We start from the raw sequence: 19,276 nt of genomic DNA on the forward strand, positions 1-19,276 counted from the left end.
AAATACATTAACTATAGCATGATGCGGGCCACAAATTTAATGCTGACGGGCCGGATGCGGCCCGCAGGCCGCCTGTTGAGTACCCCTGCTATAGGGGATTCCTCGGTGAGTCGAGACTCCCTTGTCATACGCTTCCTTTGTGACACGCGGAGGTTGAGGCCTGTAGTGCGTACAAGAACTCCTTCTCGGGACTTAGCTATAGTGTTAGAGGGGTTAGCTGAGGCTCCCTTCGAACCACTAGAAGAGGTATCAGAGAAGTTCCTTACTCTAAAAACGATATTCCTTTTGGCAATTTTGTCTCTTAAGAGAATAGGAGATTCACAAGCACTGTCAGTTGCTCCTTCGTGCCTGGAATTTGCGCCTGGTATGGTGAAGGCTTTGTGCTTTGTGCCAAAGGTCCCCACCAACGTCCCAAGTCCCATAGTACTTCAGGCTTTCTGTCCTCCTCCTTTTGTAAATTCGGATCAGGAGAAATGTAATCTGCTTTGCCCAATTAGGGCTTTGGATGCTTATTTATATAGCGCTTTTTACAATGCAGATTGTGTCAAAGCAGCTTTACAGTGATAATTGGTATATAATTTTAGCTGCACAGCAGCTCTTAAAGAAAATGGTGTCAATGCAGGCAGATCAAAGCACTATTGAATATCAAATGTCAAGTGTCCCCAACTAAGCAAGCCAAAGGCCACAGTGGCAAGGAACCCAAACTCCAACAGGTGACATCAGGTGGCAAACAGGTGGCAAATAGGTGTTAAAATGGAGAAAAAAACCTTGGGAGAAACCAGGCATAGTCAGGGGGCCAGTTCTCCTCTGGCAAACAGTGCTTTGTTACGATTCAGGTAGCTATCATAAGCCCGATAGGATCGCAAGCTATCATAAGTCCGATAGGATCGCAATATTCAAAGTATTTATTCCAGTTCAATCCAGTTGAGGATTGTATTCATCACACCGGTATGGACGGTTTGTTGAGGAACTGTGCCACTGGCTGTCGTTTCAATGAGGCTGTAGCAAAATCGTACAGTTATTAATCAATTTATGGGTAAAATATATGAATATAATAAATCATAAAGCTTTATGATTAATTATGATGCATATATTGACCCAAGGGGGAATTAAACATATATTGTGTATTAATTACAACGAATTATAATCAATTACATATATGATTAGTTCTGGTTTAATAATCATTTAGAGAAACTATTAGTTTGTCCAGCAAACCGTTAGCTCCTCACAGAATATTATAAAAAGGAAGGTTTTTCTCTGGCCACGAGAAAGACTTCCTATTCTAGCATCCAAACGTGAAGCAAGGATAGGATCGAAATGTTAAAGTGACCTGGTTTTTGTTGAATGAGCAAAAGAACAATCGAGCATGGATACAATGTGTTTAATATATGAAAACTACTACTACAGAGGTTATACGGCTATACACAGGGCAGATACATATATACAGAAGTGAAAGTAAAGAAAGGGAAAGAGAGAAGAGAGGTGGCAAACTTACAAACAGTTTTTTGCTAACAGTCCTTGAGAGCCATCACAGAAATCAGTTTCATTATCTCAGAAACGGTACTTGCATCAGTTTTGCATGATGAGTTTCAGTTCAGTGCTGCTGCAGTTCATTGGCTTCTTCCGTTTCTGCGGGAGGGTTTAAACAGAGGACGTGAAAGTTACTTTTGCCGGTGAGATGGTGGTCCCGAAAGATGAGCGCGATGGAAGCGTCCAGGAGAGACGTGCTTGAGTGGGCGAGAGATGATTCAGGGCAATCGGGAGAACACACAGGAAAATCCTGGTGCTCCTCTTTTATGACAGACAAGCCGACACACCTCCTTGAGGTGGAATAGCCAATGACATAGGTGCAAAGTTGGCGGGCAAATTTTCCTTTGTCTTGTCTTGTCTTGTCTTGATTTACATAATTTATGACATGTTAGATCAGGGTGCATTTTCCTTCATAGTACCATTAACAAATAGAACAGTGCATTTTGCAACTATATGACATATCTCAGTGAATGAGAGGTAGCAAGAGCTTTAAAACAAGACCAAACTCGAGATCAGAAAAAGCATATAAAAGAAGTTATGGTTTACAGACAATAGTATCATTAGAAATTACACTAGCACAACTACAATCCAAGCTAAGTTTATACAGTGGGAATAACTATATGCAATTTGACATACGACGGCGGTTACATTTAGGCATAATTATATTTTACACATACAGTCTTCAATGCATGTTTGTGTGTCTGTATGTGTCTGTATGTGTGTGGTGTATATTGGAATGTGATCTGGCACTTAGTCCACATGAGGGGACCTTTGATGTCCCAAGAGCTAGGAAGTGGGGCCCTCTGTTTTACCTCAGAGGGTCCATGGACGTGCCAAAGGTGCTCGTCTTTCGCAGCCCTGCCAGAGCCGGTGAGAGATTTTCAACACAGTTCAGCAGGTTAACAGCATTCTGAAGATTCCAGATTTTATTGCCCATTCTAATATTTGTACATATGCTACAAGGCCTTCGCAATGGCTGATCTAGTTGACTCAATCTTTGCTGATACTTCAGGGCTGCGTTGTGGTACATGTTAAGGCGCAGGTCCTCGATCTCACCTGGATACGGCCCAAATCCGGTTGACTACGGTAAACCTCGGGATAAACAGAAAGACTAATATTAGCGTGGATGCCATTCTTTTTCTGATGTAACGAGTACATCAGGTGTTATAGGAAGTGTTCCTGGTTCCGGCTGACCTAATTTATGCAGCCTAATAATCCATTAATGGATTTTAAAATATAAATTGATAATGTGTTATGTGTATGCCAGGTTAAAGAGATGCGTTTTTAGTCTAGATTTAAACTGACAGAGTGTGTCTGCTTCCCGAACAATGCTAGGAAGATTGTTCCAGAGTTTAGGTGCCAAATAGGAGAATGATCTACCGTCTGCGGTTGATTTTGATATTCTAGGTATTATCAACTGGCCTGAATTCTGAGATCGCAATAAATGTGAAGGACTATAATGCTTTAAGTGCTCGCTCTGGTACTGGGGAGCTAAACCATTTAGTGCTTTGTATGTAATTAGCAAGATTTTAAAATCTATACAACGTTTAAAAGGAAGCCAATGCAGTGTTGACAGAACTGGGCTAATGCAAGGTAGTTGCAATGTGTTATTTTGCTAACTTTTTATAGCCTAAATGCAAATAAAGTAGTGAATAATACAAATTTACAAAATAATCTCAGTGGGATATGTTTTATACAACTTAGTGTAACATTTAACAGAACACTGCGTGCACGTGACATCACATTGAGGTGGGGCAATTCGCTTCTTTCTAAGTCCGTTTCGTCTGATGCCTTTGAGTTTGATGCCTTTGAGTTTGATGCCTTTTAGTCTGAGGCCATTTTGTCTGATGCCTTTGGTCTGAGGCTGTTTAGTTCGATGCCTAATTGTACGAGACCTGACACCTGACGCCATTTTTCCTGAGACCTGAAGCCTTTCAGTCTGAGGCACGATGCCGTTTTGTCCAATGACTGATGCCCTTTAGTCTGAGGCATGACTCCTTTTCGTTGTATGACTGAGGTGTGAGGAAGTCCTAATATGAACACCGTACACATGAGAAACATCATGAGACAGGAGAGACTCGGACATTGCAGTACTGAATATTGAACAGTACATGCATGTGGATTTGGATAAAACAGGTAATCGTTTTGATGCCGGGTAATCGTTAAAACAGGTAATTGTTTTAAATGCTACTTTTATTATTAAATTAACATTGCAATTCATTTGCCCCGCAATATCATAGCGCATCGCCACATAACCAATGCACAGCGAGGATAATAAAAGATTAGTTAGATGGCATACTCCTCATTTAACCCTTTGACGTGTACGATCACCGGTGTGATCAGTCTTGGCTGGTCCTAGGAGCGAACGATCACACCGGTGTGATTAGAACGTTCAGTGCATCACGTGATCAACTGCCAAATTCAAATATGCTTGCGCGCTTTGGCTGGAACTAAACCAGAGACGGACGCCCGCAGCACTTTTCATTTATCACATTTATGCAGTGTTTTTAACCAAATAATGATTATTTTAGGTTTCAGACATTTAAATACACATGAGTACTAACAAAACAATACATTTAGAGTTTGTAAAATACAATATGATGTCTATAGAAGTGGAAATAACAACACTTTCCATAATAATTAGACCACATGTTTTATTCATATCAGATACACATTGTGAATGTAACTTAAAAGCTTACTCTATTCTTCCTCAGTTCACCGACTCACTTACTTTCATGTATTTTGGGAGAAGTGGATAAATTCACGGGTTGTAAATCTAACAGATCCGATTCTCTGTGTGGCACAAACTAACATGGCAGCGCCCATTGCGCATGCAGCTCAACTAACGCGATCATTATAAAGCAAAACACATCCATTTGACAATCAGAATATCAGATATTTCATGCTATAGTTAACAAATTTGTGAATATTTTGAATAAAAAAGGAAAAACGAAATAAAAGCAGATCATCATTCATACAGTCCTGTGGTGTAATACGTGACAAGCAATGATGTGTCACCATGGAAACAATAAAGTGATACGTTCTAAATAACGGTCACCTTAAAAAACTCATGCTGGGGGCTAAGCCGGAATATTTTAAACTTACGTGCGAAAGGGTTAAAAGACAACTTGTTTAACACAAAATACTTCTTGATTCACGAAAGATACATTTTTTTTTTCTCTCACTATGGGACACAAGAGAAATATTAAGAAAATAATTTATATTCATCTCTAAGAGAATATGAGCCGTTAATGCAGTGACAGATGCCAAAAGCTCAGTCAGTTTTTACTTTCAGTTTCTGTAGTGAATAATTGACTGGAGTTTGAGACTTCTTCACCCGCATAACTCTCACGCAAAGTTTGCACATTGATTGTGTGATATCAACTAGCTCGCCTTCATGGTTTAAAATGGAAATATTATCAATATTGCCACATGGCATTTTTCTTCATCACCAGTTGCCCCCAACACACACACCTCAACAGTCAAATGTCTCCCATGGGGCCAACTAAAGCTAGAGAGGACAGATTTGGCTGTGGCTAACTTACACAGAAGAGATTTTCTTGTTCAGCACATCAAGATGAACTACTTCATTTCAGACTGTGGTGATGTGGTTTCTCCACTGCATGGATCTTCATGTGTATCTTCAGGTCACTTTTAATAGAGAAACTCTTTCCACATTGATCACACGTGTGCGTCTTCTCTCTGCTGTGAATCATCTCATGTCTTTTCAGATATGATGACTGATTAAATCTCTTGTCACAGTGTGAACACTTGTAAGGTTTTTCTCCAGTGTGGATCATCTTGTGTTTTTTCAGTGTTCCTAACCGACTGAATCTCTTGTCACAGTGTGAACACTTGTAAGGTTTTTCTCCAGTGTGGATCATCTTGTGTTTTTTCAGTGTTCCTAACTGACTGAATCTCTTGTCACAGTGTGAACACTTGTAAGGTTTTTCTCCAGTGTGAATTCTCTGGTGCTGTTTTAAATGTTCAGCTGTATTAAACATCTTCTCACAGTCAAAGCACATGTACTCTCTCACACCAGTGTGTGTTTTCTGATGTTTATATAAATTTTGCAGCCATGAAAAACTCTTTCCACATAAATAACATGAATATGGCTTCTCCTTTGTATGAACTGTCAGGTGTCTCTTCAGCTTTGATGACCCAACAAATGTTTTGCCACATCGATCGCATGTGTGTGGCTTCTCTCCATTGTGAACTCTCATGTGATCCTTTAGATGTACTTTTCGTATGAAGCTCTTCCCACATTGATCACATGTGAACGGTCTCTCTCCAGTGTGGATCATCATGTGTTCTTTAAGGTTTGTAGATTCACTGAAGCTATTCCCACATTGATCACATGTGTGTGGCTTCTCTCCGGTGTGAACTCTCATGTGATGCTCAAGATATTGTTTTACTGAGAAACTCTTCCCACACTGATCACATGTGAACGGCTTCTCTCCTGTGTGAACTCTCATGTGAACATCAAGACATTGTTTGGTTGATAAACTCTTCCCACATTGATCACATGTGAATGGCTTCTCTCCAGTGTGAACTCTCATGTGAATCTTAAGACTTTCTTTTGTATGTGAATCTCTTCTCACACTGATCACATTTGAATGGCTTCTCTCCAGTATGAACTCTCATGTGAACATCAAGACTTTGTTTGGTTGTGAAATTCTTTTCACACTGAGTGCAAGTGAAAGATTTATTGGCTCTTCTTTTTTTAAAAAATGTCTTTTTAGTCTTTGAGCGACTCAAAGGTTTTTCTCCAGGTTTGTCATGATGTTTCTCTTCCACTTCACTCAGTTCTTCAATCTCCTCCTTCACTTCCATCAGCTCTGAAATCAAAGAAAAAAGGGTAATTTAATTTCCAGTACATCAAAATAATTTAAAGAGAGAAATGAGAAGTGTGAAGTGAAAGGTCATAAAATTGAGCCTTGCTGTGATAGACAACTGCTATAAAACATTCTGATCATTTTTATGCATTTGCATTTTCATAAATTAATTACATTAAGATTAATCAACCAATTGTAAAGAGCCACCTGTCGTCCCAACGGCAGAATCTAGCGGTCTGGGTGAAGGTATAATGTGTGTTTTTTTAGCGCTCCTGTGAAGTTCACCTAATTTTTAGAATTTAGTTTCAATTTTACTTTAACTCTACGCTTAATCTGACTCCAATATCAAATGGTTATTAAAATAAGATTTACTGAATTAAGACAATAAGCACTGAATGGAGGTCTTCTGGATACAGAATTTCCCAAATAGCTGCTCTGCCACCTTCCCTTAAATAATTCTCAATAAGTAATATTAAGAAAATAAAGAAAACATTGCTCTGAAATATAGTATTCCCCATTCATTCCCTATGGTGCCGATTTTTGTCCACAAAGGACCAATTAAGGAGTTTTTTTTTTTAACCAATTGACATTGTATAATCAAGTACATTCAATGTGTGTGTGTGTGTGTGTGTGTGTGTGTGTGTGTGTGTGTGTGATCAGGTGGCAAAGTAGCCAAGGATTATGGAATCTGAGAACCGCTCAGATTAAGGAAATTGTTCTTTTTGTTTTTAAATTGCCCACATTTGTCCTGAAAGACCCTTGACAAACATGAAAGGGGAAAGATAAATTGACAAGAAACATCTTATGTCGTCTACAGACATTCTTAGTGAACTTTCAGTGTCTTGAATCAGGGGGAGAGGAAGGGATGAAGGGGAGAGGGAGGGGGGAGGGGTGCACAGATAAAAGAGGAGAAAAGAGAGTTTGGGCAAGGCGTGTGCTCTTTACTCAATTATTATATTTAAAACATTAGAGCATGTTTCTGTAGTGAGAACTATTAAAAATAATTGATCAATGACAAAAATATCTAATGTGGTATTAACAGCCATATTTTGAAATCAACTTTTAGATTGATATTTAATTTATTTTCCTAAAACTGTGTAATTATTAAGGACCGGTCACACTAGACTTTTCCTTCCACTGACTTCCATTCATACACATGTGAATGTGGGACACCAGAAACACAAGATCAAGTGAAGTTTGCAGTAAAGTGGAGTAGATTGAATATTTTGGAATGATTATTATTTGTTATTTATGTTTTAAAAGAGATTTACGGAGTGTGACATCATATCATGACAGTTTCAGCGTCTGTAGAAAGTTCACATGCTCAAAGTCTAGACTGACTGCATCTTTAAATGTGTTATTATCAGTGTCCTTCATGATTCACTCAACCCTGTTACTTCTGACATGATTTCCTGCTTTCAAAAACACCCAGGAAGTGACATCATCTGGGCTCTCTCTACAACATGATGGGAGGACAAGAAAATAATCTCAATCCATTGTCTCGGTTTTTACACAAATGAATGATTACCCTGTTACCAAAGTTACTGTAAGAAGAGATTTTGCTCAAGTTACACTTACAACCCTGTCAGCCATTCTGGAAAGTTCATTTACTTCAAACATTTTGGTTTTACTGTTTATTCCTAAAAATAACAATGTTGTAAACTATATTGAAAATGCCTAAATTCTGGAAACACTCTTGCAAACTGTGAACCAGATATTGAAATAATGTGAAATAAATATTTAGTTTGATCTGATGTTGACAATCAATATGAAAGTTTCTCAAACTTCCCTTTACTGAGCTTTTGTTAGAAAAGAACATTATGTCTCATTTCATAGTTTAACTGTGTATCTAAATGTGCAGAAGAGCTTGAATCTTTCTATCATGAATGTTGTTCAGCATCAAGAATGAATGAAGAATAAACACCAACCTCTTTGTTCTTCAGTATCTTCAGTGTGTTTCATTCTGCAGGGTTCTGGATCACTCATGTTCTCACTGTCCTCTTTAATAAACTCAGTCTTTGCAGATTTCAGCTCTTCCTGATGCTCTGATACTCGTCTGATGGGAATATTCCAGCATTTATTGGGGAACTGCTGTGGGAGGAGCTTCACTGATGATGTGAGTGATGTGGGAGGAGCTTCGTGGGTGAATTGTAGTGGGCGGGGCTTCATTTATTGAACTGAAGATTGGTTAGGAGCTGATCTGCCAAAGTCAAAAATAGATCAGTTACTGTGTTTAAATGTACGAAAGCAATTTTAAATAGAAAACCAATTAAATGCAAGTGTCTATTTTAATGTTTCAAATTACTGTTGTGAAAATAAAATGTTTTAATGTTCCATCATCATTTAGTATAACAGATATATTTAATATAAAAATGAAACAACAGTTATTTTGACCTGTACTTAATAAAATATATAAAAGAATAAGAGATCATACTAAATTTAATTATATTTTAAATGATTAAAATCTTCTTGCTGACAAATGGGTGAAATCTAGTGGTTTGAAGGAAAGTGGTAAAGTATAAAGATTTAAAATGACAATGAAAGAGTATTTTGGGCTGCACTGTGATCCTTAAATACAGTGTTTGAATGTCAGAAAATGATTATTGTTCTAAATAATGACAAGTAGTTTTCTTTCTTTCTTTCTTTTATATAAAGCATGTATATCTGTCTACTGTAAAGCAACTGATACTAATTCAGTTAACTGTTTCATAAACTGTTTTGTTTCTTAATTCTAACTTTATTCTGTTTCTTCATTAAAAATAATGACAGATATCTAGGAAAAGTTGTAGAAGAACTGTAAGAAAAACAGAAATAAATGCAGATATTTGTAGGTCATCAAATCTGCTCAGTCTGTTGACAGATACAATGAAATGAGCTTTAAGTGTCAGAATTTACAGCAGATCTGAAGACATCAGCATAATAAATGAGGTGAAAACAGGAACTATTGACATGAAATAAAGAGTGTTTTCAGCAGTTTCTCTGTTAATATTGATGATCCTCAGACTATCAACACACTCATTCAACAAGACATTCAGATCATCTCACTTTATTCTGAGTGTTTGCTGTTAGGAAACGGGATTTGTTATATCTTTGCTTATACCAGCTAAAGACATCAAATTAAATCAGAATGGAGACAGACCGATGGTGAACTCAATTTGTTGTCTTTACTCGTACCCATTCCCAACGTCATGACATCACACGCATCACCACGTGATACACGACATCTCCCCTTTGCTTGGAATTAAACATATCCTTGGAGATTACATAGAAAAGGTTGTAAACTTATTTCCTAACTGAGTCATAAACAATACATGACATATCAAAATGCACATAACATAAATATCTTCTTTTTCAATGGTAAACTTCCTCTTACATGTATCTATTTTAACCGAGGACACATATTGATTTCACCACATGTTTTAAATGTACCCTGAACGTACCTAACGTGTAAATAACAATTGAAAGAAATATACATTACAACTGAGTATCTGTTATTTCCTCAACAGGATCACTCTTGAAGAATTTTTTTTCACGAACGTTGTGTTCCTTTTGTATTGTGCTGCCTATGAATCTTCAATGGTCACGGAATTTCCCTTTCTGGACACGATGGTGTAAGGAACTTGGCTGAATGCAGTTGTCAGTTTGTCTATCTTTTCTTGTCTCACCAGAACCTGATCTCCCCACATCCAGCTGTGAGTGCTTTGCCCCGCGGCGGTGGTCTGCATAAAGTTTAGCTTTACCTTTTTGCTCAGCATCATGATCCCTTACTTCCTGAATCATTTCGCGGCATGGTAAAATCAGGAAGTTTCCCCCTCTGATTTTCCTCTTGAAAAGCAATTCAGCAGGACTCTTCTACCCGTAGTGTTATGTTCAACTAGCTCTGTAGGTGGCCTACATATCTGCGTGGAGCTCCTTTTTCCAGTCTAGGCCTTCCGCCTGAGCAATCCGTATGCGTTTCAGGAATAGACGCATTCTGTCTCTCCACCTCACCGTTTGCTTTCAGTGCCCACCTTGGTGTTGTCTTCTACATGCTGAATGCCATTTGTCTCACAGAATTGTTGAAATTGATTAGACATAAAATTGTGGACCACAATCTGATCTGAGGGTGCACGGCAGACCCGTGACGGCTAAACACCTCCTCCAAAACAGTCAATGATTTTATCAGCTGTGGTAGACTTGAGTATTGCATACTCATAATAGCTGCCATAGTAATCCACTGTCACTAGTATGGACTCTCCTGTTGGCAGAGGACCTTAAATATGTCTGTGGCTAGATCCTGCCAAGGGCCTTCAGGTAAGGCAGGTCATTCTCCAGAGGCTCTGGATTATCAGGTCTCATCACAATGTTGGCATGCATGGCATGACCTAACATGCCTTTCTGCATCTTTTATCCCATGGCAGGCCACCATAATTTTGCTTCGAAGGTTCTGTTTTGGTGCCTACTATACCCAAATGTCCTTCGTGAGCTAAGTTTAAAGCTCTTGCTCTGAGCGACTGTGGTAGTACAATGCGTGTACCTCTTAAAACCAATTGTCCAATCACACTTAACTCATTGGCAATGTGGGCATATACAAGCTTGCATTCGTCAAAACAACCAGAACTTGTATGGCATGTCTGACCTTTCTTAACTCTTTCATCAACTCCTGATGTTTTTTCCACAGTTTGTGTCGTAAGTGGTAACTTGGAGATAGCATTTACGGCCCACGAATCGCACATACTCCTCAGCTCCATGCACGTATGCGTGCCTGTTTTCCTATTTTTCTACAGACCAAAGCGTGAAAGTGAATCTTGCTATGTTTTGCTTGCCGGGGATGTGGACTACACGAAAGTCATATGGTTGTAGTCTTAACACCCATCTCTCAATGCGAAGGCACATGGTTTTGACCGCAGTCCATAGATAGTTTCCAAGTGGCTTATGGTCAGTGACCAGGTCAAACGTTTGCCCATATATGTATGGATGGAGTCTCTCACACGCCCATACTAAGGACAATGCTTCGCGTTCCGTCTGTGAGTATCTTTGTTCACATTCGGTTAAGCTGCGACTGACATAACATACGGGGACGCTTTCTCCATTTTTTTGTTCTTGAATCAACACAGCTCCCAATGCCTACCGGACCCCAGGCGCATCTGTACAATGACCTTGGTCGGTGCTCTCTTATCAAAGTAAGCCAGGGTTCCGGCCTCAGCTAAGCCTCTGCTTTAAGACTTGAAACGCCCGTTTTTGTTCAGCACCAAACTTGAATGGAGTATCCTTTTTTGTTAATCTCCTTAGTGGTTCAGTGATGGATGCAAATTGTGGGATGGAAAACGACTACTATATCCCACCAATCCTAAGTAAGCTTCATACTTCTGATGCGTGTCTCTGGTTCTCTGGCCCTCGACCATGGCACGAACCCTCTCAGCTGTTGGGCCAATCCCTTTTTCCTCCAGAAGAAGCATTCCCATGAACACAAGCTTATTCATATTGTACTGACACTTTTTCCTCATTGAGTGTCAGTCCACAATTCACAAGCCTCTGTAAGACAGCATGTAGTCTCTGATCATGTGTCTGCTGGGTTGGAGCATGTACAATAATCATCGTCAGAGATATTCTCCACTCCCTCTATACTGGCGAGAGCTGATGCAACTTCATGCTGATATTGCTCACTGGCTGATGACACCTCCGAAAGATAAGTCTCTTGTATATCGATATGTGCCATTATGAATGGCAAACGTGGTAATACCTTCTGGACTGTGGCGTAAGCTTCCTAGTTGGTGGTAACCCCATTTGAGGTCAAGCTTACTAAAAATGGAGCCAAGCCGTTCATACTCTGAAGAAGCTCATCCACGGTTGGAATCGAGTATCGGTCCTCGAATTATGTGACTTTATTTGCCTGCCTCATATCCAAGCATAGCCTCCAATGTCTTTGTCAGGTTTAAGTACAATCTACCACCGGATTTACCCCATGGGGTGGCGTCAGAAACTGGTTCAATAATGTCCATCTCTAGAAGCTGCTGAGATCTTACGTTCCACTGCTTCTCTCAAGTGAAATGGAGTTCAGCGTAATGGTTGAGCTATTGGTGTCACGGTGTCATCGATGTGTAAGCTTATCTGTTTGGTGTTAAGTTTTCCAACTCCCTTAAACAGAGCTGGATACCATTCTCGAATTCGGCTTGCCACATCACTGATTGTAGCTACGTTGACCCCGACTTTCAGTACTCCCTAGTTTAGTAGCGGTCTCTTTACCCAGTAGCGGCTCTCCTTTTCCTTCAATTGCACTGTGAATTCAGCCTTGGTGCTCCGTTTTCCACATTTTATTTCACATGTGAAAGCTCCTTTTACGGGTAGGGGGTCTTTGGACGCATAAGCATATAGCTTTTTATCAGACTTGTATGAGTTGCACTCCAATTCTTCTGCTTTTTCAACACCTCCCATGTAGCTTCATCTATGATATTGCTGGTGGCCCCGGAATCAATTCAACATGTCCAACTCTAACTCCACCCACAGCAAATGTATGTCTGTTTGGAGTCACAGTCTTTCACCACAAATGCATATTGGTTATCAGCCATTTTGTTAGTTTCTCCACTGACATATTTTGCTTGTCTGTTTAGTTGCATTTTTTGGTTTTGCACATTTTAGCAAAAGTGATTGACGCCTTTGCATTTTCTGCATTGCTTGGCCCCTTGCCGGACCAGGTTGGGTCTTTGGCAAAATGATCCAGTCTACCGCATCTATAACACTGTCTTTCTCTCTTTTTTTCTGCCCTCTTGTTTTGGAATTCTCTTTTGATATTTTCCCCCTTTTTTCACAATCCGATGTATTAATTCTTTTTCACCTTCTGGCTGACTGACATGCATGGCAGACATTTGTAACTCCACACGTTCACATCGCAGTGCAATTTCGAGTGTAAGCATTAATGTTAGTTCCGTCCCTTCTTCTAACAGTTTTCTCCGGATGTAATCCGAACTGCATTTGCTCAAAACTGCCATCGCGCAGCTGATTATCTCTGTCTACACCAAAATCACAGTCTTTTTGCAGCTTGTCTGAGTCTCGTGAAGAACTGTTGCACAGTCTCGACCTTGTTTTTGCGTGATCTGATAGAAGGACTGTCTCGCCAATGCCGGTGTTTACTCAGGGCACAAAGTACGAATTTAAAGCGGCCACAGCAGGCGTCATAATCTCAATCGCGGTTGCCCCGTGTCCTCCAATGTTGAAAATATATCTTGCAAATCTGTGCCCGCGTGATGAAGTAACAGTGCCCTTCTCCGTTGTTTCGTCGCGTCATTTGCGTCTTCTCCTAACAGCAATCCTTTTCCATCCGCAAACAGTTTAAATGCCGACAGCCATCTCGCTCCAGTGTGGTCCCAGTGTTGCAGGTTCACTGTAGCAAATCGAACTTTTAGGCACTCATTGCGCTATTGCATAATCCATTTTCTGGTTTAAATTAACTCGCAATCAGATTTAACTTGGTAGTCATCTACTTTCTTGTCCTCGTCGCCATTGTTATGTCTTTGAAAGCTGGTATAAGCAAAGATATAACAGGATTATTTGAGTCAGGATATATGAGAAAAGACTACAAAACTGATCTATTGAAAGACAATACTGATATTTCCTCACAATATGACATGGATAAAACTTTAAGAATACAAAACAAACACTAATGGCACCATTACAATATAAAAAAACTACAGCAGTAATGTCCGCATGAATAATTTGAATTTCTAGTAACTACATTTAATACAATAATGTAATTAGATGGAAAAAACTTGCAATTATCAAATCTTTAAAAATTAATTAATTAAACAGCACCTCAAAGCAATTTAATGTTTCCAGAGTCAAACTTTTACCACACATTTATTTATCATTTTAAAATATCTTATGTGGCTCATTAGCTACAGGCTCAATGTATTTAGCACTTTTCTGTTCCAGTGTTTTAATAATGTAAAGTGACAAAGTTGAAATAAAGTCCTACAATATGTTAAAAGAGTAGAAATAAAAATGGCAGCAGCAACACTAGAGATCGATTCTACCATCAATTCCCCTCACAGATCTCAGACTTTGACTTATGACTTGGACATTCATTAGCAGTTTTCACAATAAAACATCGAAACAATCACACAAACGAACACAAAATCTGCTCAGCTCTGAATGAATTAAACATATTTTCCTCACAGATCTCAAACTTTGACATTCATTAGCAGTGTTCACTATAAACATCGAAACAATCACACAGAATCGCTCAGGGGGGTATTCCAGAAAGGCAGGTTATGTGACATAACTGGGTAAGTGCTTTTAAGAGTAAAGGGTAAGCGGATAAACTCAACTTTCAGTTCCAAAAAGGGGAGGTAACTTTTAGGGTATGTAAGAAACCATAGCAACTTGCTCTCTCAAGGGTTAGTTAGTTTAAGAGGAATTCAGATGCATGTTAAATTATCAATATGGTTATATAAATGTATCTAAATTTGTTATATAGTTACAGTTATATACACAATGTTATATAAAACAATATATAACTGTTTATTCAATTCTAATATATGAATGTATTTTATTGTCATCTCACACATGGATCTGCTTTTTATCCTTTATAACAGGACATTTTCTATGCTATAATTTCTATAATAAAATACATATATGTGATTTCTTATTAAATAATTAGGCATCAAACAATATTAAGAATAAAAAATGATTGCATAACCACCCAATAGGTGGTGATGTGCACCAAGTAGGTTATGTAAATCGCCATATAATAAAAGAAGAAGAATGAAGTAGAATGGCGCGCTTTTTCTCTTAGCTTCTGTTTCCATGGTGAATCATCGATTCGTCGCTCTGTTGAGAATGTCTTGTGTGTTAATATTTGTATAATGTTAATATTTGCCTCACATGCTGCTGCTGCTGCTGCTGCACTAAAGCCCTGTCCCGCCTCGGGTCCCAGAGTGGATAAATTTGAATACTCCGTCTTGGCGTTGTCATGTGGACATCTGTTTATTTTCTGAAACGATGATGTCATCGCCCCACGTGTCGACCCTAGTCAGACGCGCTAACAGCACAAAACAGCACCAACAACAGCAAATAGCAGACTCTACATGCTTGCGTTCGTGCTGCGAAGCTATTGAATAAAAAAATAAAGCCAAGTTATTTCTTAAGATTTGCTATAGTTTGTATTCAGCGCGCAAGGTTTATGCGCATGCTCCAAGTCTTCTTCGCTGCTTTAAGTGCATGTCTGCAGCAGAATTACAGCGCCACATAATGGTCTGGAATGTATGCTGCATCATTTTGAGTCGTTTCAGTGGTTTCGTGTGGACGCAGATATTTTTTAGAGACGAGGAAAACTTCGTGTGGACGGAGCCTAAATGTTTATTTTAGTAAGAAGACGACAGAAAGGACGGCACAAGCATATCGCTGTGATCGATGAAAACAATACAGAAATGAGCCTGTCGCTTAATCAAACTGTATAAAGTGTGTGTGATGGTTGTGTAAATATGAGAAATACCGTGAACTGCTCTCCTCACCTCAGAAGACTCGACGCTGAAACTCTCAATGAGGGAAGAGAGACGGCGCGAGCGAGCGGTGACGTCATCGGCCGCCAACTGTAGAGATAATCAAAGACGCTCCTAAATACTGTTCAAAACGACAAAACACTCAACAAAAAATAACATAATCACTCAAAAAACAACAGGCTGCTCATTTCTATTTCTGCCCTTTTTCTGCTGGTTGTGTAAGCTGTGCATGAGATGGACTACTGACCATTTCAGTTTATTATGGAAAAAGCGTTTTATTTATTTATTTATTTATTTATTTATTTATTTATTTATTTATTTATTTATTCATTCATTCATTCATTCATTCATCCATCCTTTATTTATCCAGGATTTAAAAGTTCATAGTAATTGTTCTGACTTCATGAAGTTTCCTCCTCGTGTTGTGAATGAACATCAAAAAACTGACTAGAACAACTCTTTGAAATGTATATAACAGGCTATTGGATATCAAGGGTGAATATCTTAATTATTATTAATGTCTGTTGTAAATTAAATGTTTTTTGTCTGGAACTTACCAGAAAGCATCTGGAAGGAGAGTGGACAGAGAGATCCAGTGATCCAGAACCTGCAGAATGAAACGTCATGATATTGAAAGAACATTCTGATGTTCACCAGATTTACATTGTCAATCATGACCAATTAAAGCACATAAGGTGTGCAGCGAACACACCATTAGTCCAACATATTTGTTTCACAAGCTTGGTGAGAAAGGGACCGTCTGTCAGCAAATTTTTACATTTTTTGCATAATTTATCTTTTTACACAGATTAAGTACATTTATTTTACAGATTACATGTCAAGCCTGCTCCACCTAGAGTTTCATGACCAAACTAGTGATTTATAACACACAAATCATCTTTATGACATTAAAATAGATCATAATCGTGACACAGCAGTTGTCGATCAGATCTGATGGGATTAAAATGCTCTTGAACTCATCATGATCTTGACTTTGAGCTTCTCTTTTCATTTGACGTTTGTCATTCATTTGAAATCTCTACATGATTTAATGTTTCTTCTAGACCAACAGACCTGATGGATGTGGGATCAAGAAAGGAAAACAAACCAAAAAACCCATATGCTCTAAGTGTAAAAACACATCACATTTAAATCATAGGCTGAAGATTCACATGAGAGTTCACACTGGGAAGAAGCGGATCAGGCTAGATCATCTATCAGATCCAGCAGTGACACCAAACGTGACACAATAAAGCATCTCTTCCATAGAAATCTGTCCTGATCAGCTGCAGCGAGAGACACAACAATCAAACATCATCTTCCGGAGTTTGTGTTAATGTTCGTAATGAATTTCCATCACTCAGTTCTCTTTCATGAAGGAAAGCAGGAGTTTCTTAAATGAAGTATTCTTGTGCTCTCACAGTTCAGGAGCTGAAGAAGAGTCATGACGCTTTAAGAGAAACATGAATCTGATATTAATTTGATCTCATTCTTCATTGTTTTTCAGCAGAATATTCCTTTCATGTATCTTTGAAACACTTTGCTTCTCTCGAGATGTTTTGGCTCTTTATAAGTCAGTAAAAAGAGCAAGATCTGTCTCTGATTTGGTGTCACTTTTACTTAAAATTTGTATTTGTTTCAATAATTGATTAAACTTATTAGTAATTTTTTCAACAACTCATTGTTATTGTTCATTTTTTAATGTCCACCAAAACTTCTTCAGTACAATCTTTTATCAACTCTTAAAAGGAGGTTTTTCTTCTGGCCAAGAGGAATAATTTCCTATCCAAGTACTTAACAGTTTAAAAGCATATAGCAGCAAAATCAAAAAGGTAAATAAAGTGACCTGGCTTCATTCGTGAGCATCAACAGAGACAATCAAAAGTGTGAATATACTGGATTTACTACATAAAAACTACAAATACATACAATCAAATTCCAAGAGAAGAATACATATGGGATAACGAAAGTCAAGACAGAAAGAGAGAGATAATCAAAGAATGGCAAAATTACAAACTGTTAGACCTTTGAGAGCCAGCAACGAATCACATCACCTTAATAGGGCATGTAACGCATCTGAAGAGGGGTTATACTTGCTGTGGTAATGTTGGTGCTGTGTGGATGTGTGTGTCTGGAGAATTTCAGTGCGTTCAAGCTGGAGTTTCCTTTGGTCTCTTCCCAAAGTCGTGTGTTCAGCAGGAATTTAACTTGGAAAGTCTCTTCAGAACGATAGGGATGACTGAGCGTGGGATGGAAGCACGATTGCTGGACAGGAGCTGGATGAGAGACGTATGGGAGTCAATCCAAATACAATCGAGAGAACATCGACCAGGCGTGTTGTTGTCTTTTTTAAGGATAAATCAGTCCACACCTATTTTGGATGAAATGACCAATAGTAGGAAGAGACTTTTAATGGGAGAATGCTTCATTTGTCTCTTTTTTTATATATTTTATATTTGACGGAGTCAGAGTTGGTAGTTTTTACTCTAGAGGAGGTTATCAACAGAATAATGGATTTTATCATAACATACATTGTTAATTAAAACATCCTGAGAGGATTTAATCAAGACTAAACATGATAGGGTGGGAAGACATTACAAGATCACTTATGGTTACAAACATTAAAACTTATCCTAATATGTTCAACTAAAAATCATACATCAAGCATTCTGTGTTAGTTCAGACAGGCCTCATAGTCAAGCTCTGCTATCAGTTGATTCTCAATTCAATATTTTCTCACAACTATATAAACACAGTCTCAAAACTATGCACCAACTTGTACAAACCTCAAACTTCCAGGCCAAAATAAAATGTACTAGTCAAAAACTTATTCTTGTCTGACAAAATCAAACTTTGGCCTCAGATGACACACAACGCTAGTGAGATCAATTCATATAACACTGTAAATAAAATACCACTTACTGGGATTCAGGAATTATTTTGCAGCCTAATGTCTACTACACTATACAAAAATAAATTTACAGATACAGTAAAATACAGTAGTGATTTTTTTTCTTTCTTTTTTTCATTTTACTATTGTAAAGTGATCTGGCAGTAGATATGTATGAACTTGGTATGCACCAACTTGTACAAACCTCAAACTTCCAGGTCAAAATAAAATGTTATAGTCAAAAACTTATTCTTGTCTGAATGCAAATCAAACTTTGGCCTCAGATGACACACAAAACTTAACAAATACACACTACTGCACTGCCCAGTGAACACTAGTGAGGATCAATTCATATAACACTGTAACAAAAATACTGCTTACTGGGATTCAGGAATTATTTTGCATCTCACTGTCTACTACACTATACAAAAATAAATTTACAGATACAGTAAAATACAGCAGTGATTTTTTTCTTTTCTTTTTTTTCATTTTACTATTGTAAAGTGATCTGGCAGTAGATATGTATGAACTTGGTATGCACCACA

The 19,276-nt window shown here is 38.4% G+C and overlaps 1 pseudogene; it reads right to left on the reverse strand.

Moving 5' to 3' along the window:
- Positions 1 to 4,713: 4,713 nt before the first annotated feature.
- LOC137015311 (zinc finger protein 729-like) overlaps positions 4,714 to 19,276 on the reverse strand; it is a 343,783-nt pseudogene continuing 329,220 nt past the window's right edge.

The sequence above is a fragment of the Chanodichthys erythropterus genome, chromosome 3, assembly GCF_024489055.1.
Source record: "Chanodichthys erythropterus isolate Z2021 chromosome 3, ASM2448905v1, whole genome shotgun sequence".
In the NCBI taxonomy this organism is placed as follows: domain Eukaryota; kingdom Metazoa; phylum Chordata; class Actinopteri; order Cypriniformes; family Xenocyprididae; genus Chanodichthys; species Chanodichthys erythropterus.